The 13,459-nt window shown below is 46.8% G+C and overlaps 1 long non-coding RNA gene across 1 annotated transcript in view; it reads left to right on the top strand.

Annotated features, from left to right (window-relative positions):
* Window positions 1-7,021, top strand: part of LOC115063858 — a 10,402-nt gene extending 3,381 nt beyond the window's left edge. The window contains exon 3 of the long non-coding RNA XR_003843732.1: window positions 5,849-7,021. This is a non-coding gene — a long non-coding RNA (uncharacterized LOC115063858). The remainder of the gene's footprint in view (window positions 1-5,848) is intronic.
* Window positions 7,022-13,459: the final 6,438 nt, after the last annotated feature.

The raw sequence follows: 13,459 nt of genomic DNA, 5'->3' as shown, positions 1-13,459 counted from the left end.
CACACACACACACACACACACACACACACACACACAGAGCCCTTGCTCTCTTATGTAACCCGGGACCACCTGTCTAGGGTGGCACCACCTACAGTGAGCTGGGCCCTCACACATCAGTTATGGGAATTGCCCATAGGCCAGTCTGATAGAGGCATCCTCTCAATTGAGATTCCCTCTTTGTAGGTGACTCCAGCTTGTGTCAAGTTGACAAAATAATAATAATAATAATAATAATAATAATAATAATAATAATATAAAATTCACCAGTACGCATGCAAAACTCCAGAGTAAAAGCCCCAGAATGTAACTGAGGGGAGGAGGATGTGGCCTGTGGGTTCTAGGGAAGTCCTCCCTGAGAGCACTTGGCTTTGTTGGAGGATTAGGTAGGGGTGGGAGGAAAGCAAGGAGGAGGAGGCCTCAGCAAGAGAGAATGGCGTGTGTTTGACAAAGAAGAACAACAGAAAGTAGGATTCGCGTGGGAAGGTGGAGATAAAATCAGACGTGAGAATCAAGATAGGTCACGGAAGAACTTGACAACTGCCTAAGAGCTGTGGCCTCTCTTATAGGAGCCACAGGACGCATCAGGTCTGGAGGAGGAAATGACGAAAGGAAATCGCGAAGATGCTCCATCGCTGAGGGTGGGGAGACCAGAGAGACCAGAAGGCCCTGGAGGCACCCAGTTTTGATTGGGGTGCCGGGCGGCAGCTGACAAGAGAAAGAAAGGCTGAGGCAGACAGAATCGGTAGGCTTGGTAAAAGACCCGTGAAGAAGGATGCAGGCCCGCCCCACCCCGCACTTCCCACCTCTGATAACGACCAGCTAGTGCGAGTAGATGCCACAAATGTGTGTGCTAGATAAATGAGTAAGTCGTCTGGCTTCAGGCCCAGAGTCTTCACTCTGCGCATGAATGAAATCATCCTGGGCTCTGGGAAACTGCTCAGTTGACAGAGCACTTCCCGTGCGTGCACTCAACATCAGCACCCGTGTAGAAAGTACCACGCAGTGCTTTGTGTTTGCAAACACCTGCGCTGGGGAGGAGGAGACGGGAGGGGCTTGCTGATTCAGCCAACCTAGCCAATTGGTGAGTCCCAGGACCCAGTTACAGACTCTCAAAAGACAAGGTGATGGCTCCTGAGGGAGGGGAAGGTTGACCTCTGGCCTCCATACATGTGCGCGCGCACACACACACACACACACACACACACACACACACAGATCTTGGAGTTTATATAAATTAACCAAATCTTGGGTGGCCTAACAAACCTAAACTAAGTCTTCAGATCTAAGTCTTGACAACTACCCTAGGATTTCTCCTGCTCTAACGTGCTGTTAATTTGAGAACCCTAATACTCACAAGAGATGACATCAGCGGCAGAGACTAAGGTGTGAGGAGAGATTTCTGGGGTTCTTGTTTAAGATTTAATTTGTGTTTTGCATGGCAAAACTTGTAACTGGGAGTCCTCTCTAAGCATTTTCAGTTTGAGACCAGAGTAAAAGTGAGAATTACTGACTAAACATAGATATATTTGAGAATAATAACCAAAATTATCACTGGAAGACATATGAAACACATTTTTTTTGTCATTACAATGCATAAAATGTTCCTAGTTTCTCATTATTGTAATGAAGCACTCTCGGGCTGTGGGAGAATTATTGACAGTGCGCCGCACTTAGCCGTGGCAGATCGCGTTGCTGGAATGGCTTCACTTGCTCATGTCAGTCACTGACCTGCCTGCCATTTGTGGTCTGCTACACAGACCGAGTTATACTGCTGAAAAGCACTGCCAAGCTTCGGGTGTGTCTTTGTGGGTCTTTTTATAGTAATCCAGAAACTTTTGATTCATCTTGTCCACCATTGTCTCCAAAGATGAAGGAGAGATTTTGAAATTTCTCTGAGGGTTATAATTAAGCCCAAGCCATAAAGGAAGCACAAGAAGCCTTGGGTATTTCTGCCTCTTAAGTTCCTTTTTCTTTAGAATCCTTTTATTATTATTATTATTATTATTATTATTATTATTATTATTATTATTATTTCAGGTGTATGTGTGTTTTGCCTGCATGTGTGGCTGTGCACCGTGTGCCTGCAATGCCAGGAGAGGCCAGAAGAGGGCATCAGACCCCCTGAAACTGGAGTTACAGATCCTTGTAAGGGCCGGCCCTGTGGTGCTGGAAATTCAACCTGGAAGAGCATTTTTAACCATTGAGCCATCTTTCCAGCCCCTCTTTAGACTTCTTAAATTCAAGTAAACACACCAAAGCCACCATCTGCTGTGGATGAAGTCAGATGTTGCTAAGTTACTAATATTTATAATATTATCTTTGGGGGGGGCCATGTGATCTAGAAGATTCTTACACAAATCTCAATTCTAGTTACTGAGCACTGAGTGCTTCATACTATTTTGTGGGAAAGGGTAAGGAACCCAAAAGTAAATATATACAATAAAATACTATGGTATATAAATGCACTTAAACTGTATTTAAATGTAGGCATATATTTGAAAAGAGACTCTGTTGGATCTATAGTGACTAGTGTGGAGCTCTCACATAAAGTCTGTGCCCACACAGCGTCTGTGTGGCCTCATTCATGGTTGGGATGATGGAGGTGCATGTTGAGATATGCACACCTTAGACTGTCCAGACGGGCTCTCAGTGACTGTGTCCCCTTATAAGAAGCAGAAAGAGGGAAGACACAAAACCAGAGGAAAAGTGGAAAAGGGACAGGACAGAAACCCAAGGAAGGCATCTTTGCAGACCTGGATGCAGAGTCTGGAGTTATCCGTTACAAGTCAGGGAAACCCACAGCCACCAAAAGCTAGAAGAGGCCGTGACAGAATCCCCACTAGAGCCTTCAGGGCACCCACCCCCCTACTGACACCTTGGTTTGCAGTTTCTGTGAGAACAAGTTTTTATTATTTTTAAGCCCACAGTTTGTGGTGATTTATCACAGCGTTCACAGGAGGTGACAGAGAATTCACTGAGTGTCTTTGTCAGTTTTTCTCATCATGGAGACAGAATGGTTGACAGAAGCAGCGTAAGAGAGACAGGCGTGTCTGCGCTCTTGATTTCTGAATAAGTCACATGGTAGCACAAAAGCACCATGGCCAAGCCACTCCGTTTGCTCACATGGCAGTGGATCACAAAACAAGGAAAGCCACACGGTCCACAAAAATCCTGCACACAGCAGTCCAGTTCCATCAGCCATTACACCTGCCCCAAAGGTTCCACAGCCTTCTAAAACAGCACTGCCAGCCAAGTATCAAGTGTTCAAACGTGTGACCTTGTGAGGAGCATGTCACATGGGGTTACAGGGAGACTTTCATCTCGTTGGTCATACTGGAAAGTGGCTCTCAGTCTCTCCAATTCTTATACAAAGGCACAGAATTTAGGCTGGAGACAATTTTGAAAGTGTTTGTACAGGTATAAAAATACCATATGAGGGCAGTCAAGATGGCTCAGCGGGTAAGAGCACTGACTGCTCTTCTGAAGGTCTTGAGTTCAAATCCCAGCAACCACATGGTGGCTCACAACCACTGGCACCCTCTTCAGGTGCATCTGAAGTCAGCTACAGTGTACTTATGTATAATAATAAATAAATCTTTGGGCCAGAGCAATCAGGGACTGAGGGAGCAGGCCGACCAGAGCGAACAGAGGTCCTAAAAATTCAATTCCCAACAATGACATGAAGGCTCACAACCATCTGTACAGCTTCAATGTACTCACATACATAAAATAAATAAATAAACCTTCAAAATATACCATATTGACTACAGTATTTTTCCTGCTGTTGCAGCCCATCCTACCTCACAACTTATAAACTTGCTGGTTCATTGCTTGGCTAAGAGGGACCCCCTCCTCACCTAAAGCTAGATTCCCTCCCCGTGTCTGGTTCATCAGCTTTATCTAGTTCCTAGAGCCCCCTTTCTCTACTCTCCCTCTCTCCCAGCATTCCTCAAAGAGGGTCCAACTGACTCACAGTTTACCATCAGCTCAACCTCCAACTTCTCACAGCCCAGCTTCATGGAAGCGATGGGTGGTTATCTAGAGGGTTCCTACCTCTTCTTTACGGTCTAGCTCCTTCATAAGGACACTTACATGCAATGTGAATGCTTCTCTTACCTGGGGTCTCAGTGGCTTTCCACACTATTGAAGCCCCTTTCCCTCTCTTCCCAGGTACTGAGGCCTGAATGCTCCTCTCAGACACACACACATTGAACTCTTGACCCCCAACCTGATAGTGTCAGCAGGGGGAGACCATTCGGGGTCAGCTATGTCATGAGGGTGCAGCTGCTCACCGGAAGTAAGAAACGGACGGTGCTCTCCTGCCCGGTTCCCTGCTGGTGCAGACACACCAGGACACAGCTGCCATCTCAAAGCAAGTTGGTCGCTCAACTTCCAGAAATGGGAGAAAGTCTTGTTTTCACTCTGTCTGGGATGATTTACTATAGGAACTCAAGCAAAGGCACTGGGCCCCGTGAGTCACTTACGGATCCTAAAACTTCTTGTGCCGTTTCTTCCCATCCTGTGTACGTTCTTTGTTCTCATCCTTTATTCTCACCTGTACAAAGTGCTTCAGAATTACCTCCTGCCTAAATTCCTTCCCTGGCGTGAATGCCCATCTTCATGCAAGCATGATAGCCTCAACACTAAACTGAACTTCTCATATCCCTCATATATTCAGAAGTCCCATCTCAGACAGTGGGGTTCCTGATTACCCCTTCATCCCCTCCATCCTCCTCCCTAAGGAGTCTGATTCTTCTTCCTAAGATCTTCTCATGCCAACTGCTCCCTCTCCAGATTACCCGTAAGTGCCTTAGGTCAGGCTTCAACAACTCCCCGAGACCACAGGCTCTTACATATCCCCTTTCCACCTTTGACTTTAATCTTTCCACATCCAACCTCCCTGTAGCAAGCAGAAGGGCCTTCCTAAAATGAATACCATTCTTTTCCTTAAATGGGTGAGTGGCTCCCTGTGAACTAAGGCCCACTTAGTGGGACCCGTCTAGCGATTTGACAGCTGGCTTCGGCTTACTGGTTCACCTTAGTTTGCCCTTCTCTCTCCATGATAGCTGATGCCCCTATTATCATGCTAAACAGCTTGCAGCCTGGCATGAAATGTATCTGTTTTCCCTCTCTGATGTCTCTGGTGATGTCATTAGGATTGAACTAGCTGGTCTCTACCCTAAAGAGCCCGTCCCATTCTTTGGCTCCCTAGTCAACTCATCTTTCATGAGTTCACGACATCCCTTTGTCTGAAAAGCTTCACCCCAGTTCCAGTCTTGGGCCTCACACCCACCCTTTCTAGGCACCCAGGCATTCTTCCTCTTCATTCCCTACATCATGCTTCTCTGTAACTGCTACCACATATGTGTCCTCAAAGTCGCTGATGTGCATGCTCATAAAGTAAGCCCTTTGTTTGTCCTCATGACTCCAGGGTCAGTCTGGCACTGTAGAAATGCAAACCATTTTGACAGAAGTCTCCAAACACATGATCATCAAAGGATCGGGTCTAGCAGTCCTAGGGAAAGGGGACATTGTCCACCCATATTCATTATATCAAGAGGGACATATTCTTTCCCAATTGGAGAATCCCACAGATGGACGATAACTAGTGGGTGGGTGTGCGTGGGAGGGTAAGGAGTGGAATGTATGAACACTTGGACACAGGGAGAAAACTGATGTAATGAGACAGAAGAGCAAGGGGATAAAGACAGGTAGTTCACGTGTGCTCTGACCACAGGGTCATATAGGGATATAAATAAGGCTGCGTCAATTGTTTACTACAGCAACTATAACAAATAAAAAAATGTATCCCATGCCTGAAATCCACAAAATATCTGTTATTTGACAGTTAAGGAAGCCAGAACCCCAACACTGCACTCCATGGACTATGGCAAGTCTGTCTCTCTGAAGACTCTGGAGAATTTAAGTCTTCTTCAGCTTCCTAGGGCCGTTCTCCTGTGACTCATCACCCTCTTCCAACTTCAAACCCACCAGTGGCCAGCCAAGTGTTCTCCAAGTCTCTGAACACTGATACTCCCTCCCACCCCTCCCTCTAAGGACCTCACGTTTATACTGTGTTCACCCAGATAATCCTGGACCATCCGCCCAACTCGAAGTCAACTGTCAACAGCATAGATCGACCTCAACCACAGTTCTTCTTTATCACATGACTTAACATTTTCACAGGCTCTGAAGATCAGTGCCTGGCATCTTTGAGGAGCCATCCCTCTGCCCACCACCCTCAGCAGCTAATGGGGGGCCTCTGTCCACCTCTCCATCCCTGTCTGCCTGGACGAGAGCATAGAACCCCAACTGCCTGATTGAGGACACAGAGGCCCCAACTGTCTGGATGTTGGGAGCACAAAGGTCCTTGTGCTCAGAGATAGGCACTAAGGAAACCCGGAATGTCAAACATGCGGGGTTGGCTCTTCAACAAAAGAAATGTATAACCTGTTTTCCTCCCAGAAGGCTAAGGATGAAAGAAGGCTGTTGATAACCTAATGGCCTGTGCTATCTGCAGGGCCAGGCAAGACCTGACTCCCTCAGACTCATTTATGTTTATCCCAGACCTCCTCTCTAGACCTTTATCTTTAGCATTGTTCCTCCATCAATAGAACTCATCTTTATGGGAGATGCCACACATACTTTTTAGCCTGGTGACCTCTGTACTGTCGGCATGACAGAAACCACACAAGATCCTCCCCTAAGGCCTTAAGCTATAGAACTCAACTTTGTGGAAGAAGGCAACTGTACTTTAGAAAAGAGTTTTGAGGTCATTGTGCTTTAAGCTTTATTGTGCACAAAAGACTGAGTTAATTGTTAGCAGGAAACTTTTTTCCAAATTGTACTGTACTTACGTATGCCTAATGTCAGGAGTGGTGGTACATGCCTTTAATCTCAGCATTTGGGAGACAGAAGCAGTCCCTGTTAGTTTAAAACCAGTCTGGCTTGCAAAGTGAGGTTTAAGACAACCAGAGCTACATAGTGAGACCCTGTCTTGAAAACAAACAAAATTATGTCTAAAATAGTCTACTTTGTGTCAGACTGTCGCAGTTGGGGTTTTGTTCCTGTGAAGAGACACCATGACCACGGCAACTCTTATAAAGGAAAACGGATCATTGGGACTGGGTTCCAGTTCAGAGGTTGAGTCCATTATTATCATGGCAGGAAACATGGTGGCACAAAGGCAGATACGCTGCTGGAGAAGGAGCTGACAGTTTTACGTCCAGAACCAAAGGCAGCAGGAAGAGAGAGAGGCTGGGCCTGGTTTGAGATCCTTATACCCCAAAGCCCTCCAGTGACACAAGTCCTCTACCAAGGCCACTCCTACTCCAATACGGCTTCACCCCCCATAGCGTCATTCCCGAGGTATCTATGGGGCCATTTTCATTCAAACCAGCACACAGACTCTAGAAGTTTGAATCAACTCCACGATGGAGTCACACTGAGCTAGATTTTCTCCTTGCCTCATTTACACCGTTCCTCTGGCAGCCCCGTTGTTTGCAGGGGCCCTCCACATCTGGATGGGAGCACAGAGTCCCAAGTGACAGATCTACCCAGGGACTACTCTTTCATAAAACCTTGTGCGATTTAGCCACGCAGAGAGGACATTTTTTTATTTGCCTTTATGCACAAAGAACTGTTTTGTGGGCCCAGCACTTTTCTGCTAGTTACAGGTAGATTGGTAAATGTAATAGTAGGTATATACTGGCCTCACACCTATCCCTGGATCTTCTAAGAAGAAATGAGGCTTTAAGAATCAGACCGGGCCAGGTGTGGTGGCGCACGCCTTTAATCCCAACACTTGGGAGGCAGAGGCAGGTGGATTTCTGAGTTTGAGGCCAGCCTGGTCTACAGAGCGAGTTCCAGGACAGCTAGGGCTACACAGAGAAATCCTGTCTCGGGGGAGTGGGGGGGGGGGGGGGGGGGGGGGGGGGGTGGGGGGGGGAAGAATCAGACCGGTTGTCCTGCTGTGGAGGGTCAACACACACAGTATTTTGATCTTAAATCACTTACAGGGCTCTGAGTTCCTAATTAGCTGGTGGCTCCTGTGATTCCCATGACAAAGACAGGGCTATGTGACTCTTTCACTTTTCCACAGTGCTAATTAGTGACAGCAGCATAGCTCTCTTGAATGCGTCACCACATTAATGCCAGCTCAAACTGCTCCATGGTCATTGTCCTTTTCAAGCCATCCCTGGTGGCACATGTCCTTGGGCCCCACACCTAGGAGGTGGAGGCAGGAGGATCAATCTCCGGCTACATGAGACTGTGTTTCAGTAAAACGCTTTACTGTTTCATTATTTATATCCTACTCCCGTGGATTAGCATCTACAACGTTATAATGATATTAAAATGAGACATCATTTCCTAACGTCATTCAAAGACCTTTTAAAATACAGCTCTCTGACCAAATGGGAATCACAGTCTGTGTGCACATGCGTAAATTGTAAGTGTAAAAACACGTGAAGGCGACTAATGGTACCTTCTACAGGTGACCACCATGTCTGCATTCAATCGCTGTTTTAACAAGTATCTTGTAAAAAAATCTCCCAAGTATCATATTCTAGGCATAAGAAATTAGCAACAAGAAGACAAAGACATTGTCCCCAAGCAAATAACTATTAGTAGTAGACAAATAAATTTTTGTTTGTTTGTTTTAAGACAGTGTTGCCCTGGCTATCCTGGAACGTATTATATAGAACAGGCTGGCTTTGAACTCATTAGAGATCCACCTGCCTTTGCCTCCAGGGTGCTGGGATTAAAGGTGTGCACCTTAACACGGGACTAAGCCTTACTTTTTTTTCCCCCATTAATGTATTTATTTACTTTACATCCCAATCGAAGCCCTCCCTTCTCCCACGCTCCCCTCCTGTTTCCTCCTGAGAACCAACCCACCCTGGCACCTCAAGTCACTGAGGCACTAGGCACCTCCGCTTCCTCTGGGGCCAGACAAGGCAACCCAGTTAGGGGAACAGGATCCACAGGCAGGCGACAGAGTCAGGGACAGCTCCACTCCAGTTGTTGGAGGACCTGAATATACATCTGTTACATATGTGTGTGTGTGGGCAGAGGGGCTATAGGTCCAGCTCATGTGTGACAACACCAAATTTTTAACAATAACGTGTTTAACAACAGCAAATCACCCTTGAGCTAGTACTCTGGTGGGGGGGAGAACAACCAAGAAAACAGTCAGTGGGGAGAAAAATCTTATTTTAGTTGGAATAGACTATGGGGGTCTGAGCAGATATTTGAATAAAGTGTAAGATGTTCCAAAGAAATAAGACATGTGGGGTTGGAGAGATGGCTCAGTGGATAAGAGCACAGATTACCTCTTCAGAGAACCCAAGAACTGAAGTTCCCTACACCTTGTCAAGTGCCTCACAACAGCCTATAAATCCAGCTGCCAGGGATCTGATGCCCTCTTCTGGCCTCTGTGGGCACCTACAGAGCACCTATTTATATGCATGCATATCTAATTTAAAATAAAGGTTATTTTTTAAACCATTTGAAGAAATGGGGGGAAAATGAATAATTCAGTTTAGCTGTATTGAATAACTATTAAGAATAGATGTGTGGGGTCATTGGTAATACTGGGAGAATATGAGTCAGGACCCTGCTTGAGGCAAGGCACAGTGTCCGTGGGGAAAGCTGAATGAAGGGCACACAGAAATGCTATTCACGTGGTTTACAACTCTTCCGTATGCTTAAACACTTTCTTAGTTACCACCATTACTAACAAGCCTCCTGCCTCAGGGTTCTGGGAAACCATCAGAAACCATTAGCCTGGTCAGGCCTTGTTGATTTAATCCAATCAAAAGTGACCTTCAGAAGTGGGGATTCCTTTCTGGGGAGCCCAATTCTTGTGGGTAAACATCCCCTGTGCCAGAAAAAAAAAAATCTGTTTCTATGACTCTAAAATCTTCATGTTCTGAGATAAAATAAATCCACTTTTGTTTAGAGAAAATTGCCTGCTATAAAGCAAGACTGTGTCGTGTGTTTAGAGCCCCCAGGGACTTCCTCCTTCCCACAGCTTCACAGTGGGGCCTTCCTTTTCTTGAAGCTTTTCCCTCTCAACATTTGAGTCATTCAAAAGTTTCTCCATTCTGCTCTTCTTGACCTTAATAAACTGTGATGTCCACAGCTCAGCACTGGATGTTAAATAAGGGAGTAAGGAGAAATAAGATTTAAAGCTGGGCATGCCATGCCGATACATGCCTATAATCCAAGCACTTGAGTCTCAGAGGTAGGCAGATCTCTGTGGGTTCAAAAACAGCATGGTCTTCATAGAGAGCTCCAGGCCGGCAAGGGCTACCTAGGGAGACCCTGTATATGTAAATAAATCAACAGTAGGGTGCAGGAGGAGCAGAGCAGATCATCACTCAGACTTGACGGACAACTCTTCACTGGACACCTTGACAACCTGCATCACACAATCTGTTTCCTTTCCTTACGCATTGCTCCTTTGCTGTCATTAAGCCAGATGCCTTAAGCATTTACTCTTAACCAACGGACAGCCAGACGGAGATCGTCAGGTCTTCAGCGGGTCACCAGGTACCTAAAGTACCCTCCTGCCTGGGGACAGATTTCTCAAGTTACGTAGGGAAGACATTGATTCTGAAGTCACTTTTCTGATCTATTCAACAATAAGCATCAGTGGCTCTGCCTGTTGGATCTCACATCACACCAGAAAGGTGAAGATACTTTATCAACTTTACAGGATGTTGCAAGAGCTGATTGAAACCTCTGTGGTGCCATCTGAGTCTCAGGCCATGCCTCCCAAGTCACCACAGCATGTGAGGTGTCCAGGCCCCTCGAGGGCACTCCCTCGAAATGAGTCCCTTGATTGTAGGTGACTTGCTGTGTGGCCTGTAACCAGTATGTCACCCAACTGTACTTTCAGACATGCATGCCGAGTGCCCGTAAGGCTATCACCCAATGCTGCAGGCTCATGTACAGGGTACCAAAATAGCACGAGAAATACTATACCCATATTGCTTTCTCCTAGACATCTGACACTTGCAAAGCTCGTGCCAAATTTCTTGTCACATATGTGTCTGGAAGCCTCCGTGCTGAGAGGCATTTCTTATCTCCTGACATTTCAGAGCTGCTCAGAGCTAGACAAGCAGAGACTCCTTCGAAAAGGCAGGAGACAAAGGCAGGCATTCTTTGAAGGTGACCTCTGCAGCCCTGGCTGGGGGAGGACATCCTGGCACATCTGTAATCCCTGAGATATTCTAAGTGTTGGGTTTGCAGCTTGCAGCTGGTAGCAGCTGTACTGCCCCCCATTCTCCAAGGTCACCTAGAAAGAGCACGCACAGCAGCCGGGCGTAGAGATGCTACCACAGGCAGACGAACCGCAAGACCCAACATCCTCAGGGGCTCGGCTCAATGCTCTGTCCCCGGTGACGTGGGGAACACACACACACACACACACACACAGAAGAGCTACTGGTTGATGCTATCGACGGCTGGGACTCATGCTTTCGGATCAAGAAACAACAGTAGAAAATTCCCAAGTGACTCCCTTCTCTTCTGATCTTGCCCGTGTCACCTAACAAGGTGTGGCCGGCGTGGTACTTCCAGTGTGAGTCTTCTACAAATACGTGTGTCAGAATCACTTCGCTTATTTACTTCTCTGTTTATTTAATTAGAGTCTCACAGAGCCCAAGCTGCTCTTGGATTCACTTTGTAGACAACATCTACACATCTTGACTTCTGGACGATTCTGCTACAGCTTTGGGATTCTGGGAACTACAGGCGTGCATTACTATGCTGGTTTATTCAGCCCTGGAGATCAAACCCAGTGCTTCACGCTTACTAGGCAAGAAGGCTCTCTAAACCAGCAGAACCACAATCCAAGTCCTGATTGGAAATGTGGGTTCCCGGGTCTTACTTAAGACTTTTGCATTAAGTCCTTAGGCAAGTGGGATCTGAGACTCCCCTCGGTGATTTCTTTTTAACTTTTTATTCTCTCAGATATTTTATATGCATTAAGGCTTTAATAAATTTAACAGACTCCTCACGAAAATTAGAGTACAAAAACTCCCAGCTTGTGGAGAGGCTCTCTGGCCACGAGCCTCTGTCAGAAGACAGTGAACCAGCCACTCTAAGCTTAACCCAATACACTCTATGCTTAACCCAATACAATCAAAGTGGCTTGTGCTCAGGAGGAATTAATGCACTTCCTGACTGAGCCGCCCCTGCCCCTCTCAGCCTGCCTTGCTCAAGCCCAGCTTTTGGAATAATGCACACAGCCATGTGATGGTCTAGCACCAGCCACCTTCCTGTCTTTAACATTCTATATTCCAGTTTATTGCTGCTGTAATAAGTTACCACAAAGTTAGTGCAATGCTGTAGGCTAGAAACACAGTCAAGAGGGTAATGAAGTAAACTTGAGGTCTCAGGACACTCCCTGGTCCCTACCGAGGCTGTGTGTAGGAGAGAGCTGGTTTCTTGTCTCCTCTCGAGTCTAGCGACCACTCACTCTCTTTGGGTCACGGACCCTTTCCACCTTCAGACACCACCCTGCTTCTCTGTGACCGTTAACCATTCTTTCTGCCTCTCTTCTGCTTCTCTCTTTAGTTGTCAAGGACATTTGTGGTTATTTGGAGATTACTAGCTAAATATTAACTCTATTTATTCAGTGTATGCATGCATGTGTGCATGTATACAAGTATGTGTTTGTGTGTTTGCTCACACAGGTGCAGGGGAAAAAAGCCCATGCACATACTACAATGAATTTGCGGAGGTCAGAGGACAACTTGTGAGAGCCGGTTGTCCCCTTCTATCACGTTGGTCCTGGGGATCCACATCAGGTTGACAAGCTTGGTGGCCAGCATCTTCACCTTCTGGATCATCTCACCAGCTCTCCAGTTCAAGATTCTTTTTTTTTTTTTTTTTTTTGGTTTTTTGGTTTTTTGGTTTTTCGAGACAGGGTTTCTCTGTGTAGCCCTGACTGTCCTGGAACTCACTTTGTGCCGCAACCCCACACTCCGACCAGCAGAGATGGGGGGGGGGGGGAAACCACATGAACTTCAAGAAAGGTTTCTCCAACAACTTTCTGTCAGTCCTCTGCCTCTTATCCCTCCCCCCTCTCCTGGATCCAATCAGCATTCAGCACGCTCTGAACACAAGCCATGCATGCAGGCAGGGCTCGCGGTGATAGGCCAGTAACTCATCAGGCGCAGCACAGGATCTTACAAGTGCGCAGGCTCAGGTTCTTGGTAAGTAGGGATCACAGGGGCTTAGCAATGAACCAGGGCACTGTCTTGGCTGCCGTGGCCACACCCACTTCCCACAATTTTGTAGACTAGGCTGGCCTTGAACTCAGAAATTCACCTGCCTCTGCCTCTGCCTCTGCCTCTGCCTCTNCTGCCTCTGCCTCTGCCTCTGCCTCTGCCTCTGCCTCTGCCTCTGCCTCTGCCTCTGCCTCTGCCTCTGCCTCCCGAGTGCTGGG

The sequence above is a fragment of the Mus pahari genome, chromosome 4 (assembly GCF_900095145.1).
Source record: "Mus pahari chromosome 4, PAHARI_EIJ_v1.1, whole genome shotgun sequence".
Classification (NCBI taxonomy): Eukaryota; Metazoa; Chordata; class Mammalia; order Rodentia; family Muridae; genus Mus; species Mus pahari.
Note: the sequence above shows the minus strand (reverse complement) of the source record. Positions and strands in the feature narration are given on the sequence as shown.